Source organism: Gekko japonicus, unplaced genomic scaffold (assembly GCF_001447785.1).
Source record: "Gekko japonicus isolate JY-2015 unplaced genomic scaffold, Gekko_japonicus_V1.1 scaffold1879, whole genome shotgun sequence".
NCBI lineage: Eukaryota > Metazoa > Chordata > Lepidosauria > Squamata > Gekkonidae > Gekko > Gekko japonicus.
The window spans coordinates 2837-7245 of record NW_015169230.1 but is presented as its reverse complement, the minus strand read 5'-3'; positions in this window follow the sequence as shown (position 1 = coordinate 7245).

Below are 4409 nucleotides of genomic sequence, written 5' to 3'. Positions count from 1 at the left end.
CCGGGCCATCCTTCACCCCGATGTTGTCCACCTCATTGGTGGCGGTGGTAGTGGTGGCCCCCATGTGAAAGCCTGGCGGAAGAGCTCCGTCTTACAGGCCCTGCGGAACTGCATAAGTTTGGGGTGGGGGCTGGTAATTTCCCTGCCCTTGGTGGGTAAATGGGAGGTGCAATGGCGCTGCTGATAAATCCATTAGAATAAGCGAAAGGCTATCATGTTCCCCTCCAAAACACTGGCATGTGATCCCTCGTTGATATTTTCCAACTGTAGGCTTTCAGCTCAGAACACTTCCTCGCTCCCGCCCTCTGGTGAGCAATTAAAAAACCAAGCCACATTCTCAGACTAATTAAACTCTAGGTGTAATGTGCTTCTAAGGCCAAGATTGTCCTTGGCAAAGGAAAACTGTTTTACCCTGAAGTCGTTTCCCAAAGTAGGCTTTGTAGAGCCAGCTCCCAGAGAGCTGCCGTTTCAGGTCACAAACGTATGCCAACTCAATGGTCCTTGAGTTTATTTTTCTCTCCCTGCAAGGTACCCATTCATCCATGGAGCAATTTCTTTAAATGAGGCATCTTAATCTGAATTGCCAGTTAGTACCTGTGGTGCCAGTTTTCCCTCCAAGCACCTCTGGGAATGAAAAAGGCAGGTTCAATGGCACTCAGAAAGTTTTTTTTTTGCTGGCTGAAATTCCAGGCAAAAAAGTTTCCGATGCAAATGTTGTGAGGTGGGCTCGAGGATACAAAGGGATACAAAAATGTAACAAACGGGTCATTTCGCAGAAAAGCAGGTGCAGGAGCACATTAGCATAACTCATTTGCATATGCCACACCCCCTGAAATCACTGGAAGTACGTCAGAAGGCAACACCCACCACATAGGCTCCACTGGACTGTTTTGGATTCCTAGCTATTTGGAGGGGAGGGAACGTACAGATCTGCCCTCACAGAGGAGGGAGAGCTTGTACCTGAATAAAACTTGGTGTTAAAGGTGCCACTGGACTATTTTTGACCGGGGGTCTGGGGGGGGGGTTGCAACTTACCTGGCTGCTTCTTGCTCTGACTGAGGGCTACTGGGAGCAGGGGGTGGGGCTTGTTGCATGTGCCCACCCCCTGGGCTCTTTACTGCCGGAGCTCCGCTCCTGTGTGCTCCTGCAGGAAATGACCCCTGGATCTGATGCTTTTTAAGTTGTTCATTAATGATATGGAGTTGGGAGTAAGCAGTGAAGTGGCTAAATTTGCAGATGATATGAAGTTGGTCAGGGTGGTGAAAACAAGGGAGGATCGTGAGGCACTCCAAAGGGATCTGTTGAGGATGGGTGAGTGGGCGTCAATATGGCAAATGGGGTTCAATGTGGCCAAGTGCAAGGTGATGCACATTGGGGCCAAAAAACCTAACTATAAATACACGTTGATGGGGTCCGGACTGGCAGAGACTGACCAAGAGAGAGATCTGAGAATTCTGGTAGATAACTCACTGAAAATGTTGAGACAGTGTGTGACTGCAACAAAAAAAGCCAACGTTATGCTGGGGATTATTAGGAAGGGAATTGAAAACAAATCAGCCAGTATCATAACGCCGTGTATAAATTGATGGTGTGTTTTGTTGTTGTTGTTCAGTCGCACCGTCGAGTCCGACTCTTCGCGACCCCATGGACTAGATCCCGCCAGGCCCTCCTGTCTTCCGCCAACGCTTTCCCTATGAGGAAAGGTGAAAGCGCTTAGGGCTCTTTAGCCTGAAGAAACAACAGCTGAGGGGTGACATGATAGAGGTTTACAAGAATATGCACGGGATAGAGCAGGTAGAGAAAGAGGTACTTTTCTCCCTTTCTCACAATACAAGAACTCAGTCAGGTTGGATCAGATAAAAGGAAGTACTTCTTCACCCAAAGAGTGATTAACACGTGGAATTCACTGCCACAGGAGGTAGTGGCGACTTCAAGAGGAAATTGGATAAACATATGGAGCAGAAGTCCATCAGTGGCTATTAGCCACAAGGTATAGACAGGAACTCTTGGTCTGGAACAAGTGATGCTCTGTATTCTTGGTGCTTGTGGGGGGGCAACAGTGGGAGGGCTTCGAGTGACCTGGCCCCACTTGTGGACCTCCCAAGGGCACCTGGTAGTTTTGGCCACTGTGTGACAGTGTTGGACTGGATGAGCCATTGGCCTGATCCAACACTGGCTTCTCTTATGTTCTTATGTTCCAATGGGGCTATGCGAAAAGGCACATGTGAGAATTGCTGTACATCCAGACTGATCATCAGATCATTAATGCTGATCAGACAAATACAGAAAGGACACTAAATACTGTTTTTGCTCCTTCTTTATTTACATGATTGGCGATGAGGTGCAGCAAGGCAACAGGCAGAAACAGATGTATAATGGGAAATAACTCTATGAAGAGCAACCTGAACTTCCCACTGAACAGGACATGAGCCTGAACCAGCAGGTGCTCAAGCATTCCTATCCATATAAAGCCACTTCTTTGCTCATCCACTAGAGTAGGATGGACTTCAGATTTCATCAAAATTGGGGGGGGGGGGGTTGTTTGTGACACAAAACAACAGAAATTTTTTCGGTGCGCCACCAAGTTAACCGGGAGACTTACCATATTGTCCACTATGGCAAGCTATGTCCTGCCCCCGCCACCAAGTTAACCGGGAGACTTACCATATTGTCCACTATGGCAAGCTATGTCCTGCCCCCGCACTTCATCCCTATGCTCGCTTAATGCAGCATTGGGAGCCAAAAAAGGAGGACAGCATCATGTGATGCCATAATGTCAGTACCTAGAAGTGATGTCATAGTGTCGTGGAATGCTCTAGGAATTCTCCTAATCATTGTGGTTTTTACCATAGAGATTGGGGAGATTCCTAGAGTGTCATGCACTGCACTTTCCTCTACTCTTCATGCCTGAAATATTCCCACTCCAAAAATGCTACTAGCAGGCAGCCCTTGTAACCAGTCACCTACAACGATGTCTAATAGAGTGGATAGTGGGTGGATAGATGGCAGCTCCCAACTGTGTTTCAGATATCTGATTATTATTCAGGACATCTTGAATCTCTTAGAACATAATGTTTTGCACGTACTTACAAGGTATGTCACATATCCAAAAACTGCCAGGGCATGAGAACACCAGTTTGTTGTAGTGGTTAAGTGCGCGGACTCTAATCTGGGAGAACCGGGTTTTATTCCCCACTCCTCCATTTGCACCTGGCTGGATGACCTTGGGCAAGCCATAGTTCTGGCACAGCTGTTATTGAAAAAGAGCAGTTTCTGTCAGAGTTCTCTCAGCCCCACCTACCTCACAGGGTGTCTGTTGTGGGGAGGGGAAGGGAAAGGAGTTTGTAAGCCACTCCAAGACACCTTTGGGTAGTGAAGGGCAAGGTATAAATCCAATCTCTTCTTCTTCTTCTTCTTGGCACCACCATGTTGCAAAAACTTGAAAACGGCCTGGATCCTCATGGATGCTGATAGTTTTCTGGTGGATTCTACCCAAAATCACTGTAAAAGTATGTGTATCAACAACATCTATGTGTGATACCAGAGAAAACATGGATCCAGCACTTTGCTGTAGGGCCATGGTAGGAAAATACGGATCCCGAATGCAGTTCCTCAAGACTTTCCACAGTTTTTACATGAACTCCAGCAAATCTCCATGTACACTGACTGCACTGGTGGGAGAAAGCACTGTCAAGTCGCAGCTGACTTATGGAGAACCTGTAGGATTTTCAAGGCAAGACATGTTCAGAGGTGCTTTGCCACTGCCTGCCTCTGCGTACCAACCCTGGACTTCCGTGGTGGGCTCCCATCGGAGTACTAACCAGGGCTGAACGTACATGGCTTCAAAGACTCGATGAGATCAAGGTAGCATGGGCTACCCCAAAACATCTTTCCTGATCAGAAGAAGAAAAGTTGCTTTTTCTACCTCGCTTTTCTCTACCCTAAGGAGGCTAAAAGCGGCTTACAAGTACCTTCCCTTCCTCTCGTGAGGTAGATGGGGCTGAGAGAGTTTGGAGAGAACTGTGACTAGCCCAAGGTCACCCAGAGGCTTCACGTGGGGGATGAGTGGGGAATCTAACCCAGCTGTCCAGTGTAGCGTCTGCCTCTCTTAACCACGACACCAGGCTGGCTCTCACAACACAGAACTTCATGCAGTTATAGTACGGCTTGATAAAGGAGGTTCAAGGACTGAAAACTCACCCAATGAACCAAATGGGGCTTACTTCCAGGGAGACCTGCTGCTTAGGATTGCTGCCTTCCTGCTGCTGCTGCTGCACGGGCACTACAGCATGGATCTGAGCCGCAGATCCTCATTTTCTTTACTTACCCCCCCCCCATGAGTCAGTCAGTCAGTCAATTATTACAGTCTTTGACCAGTACAATTCAATCAATTTGAACTACAGTGAAAA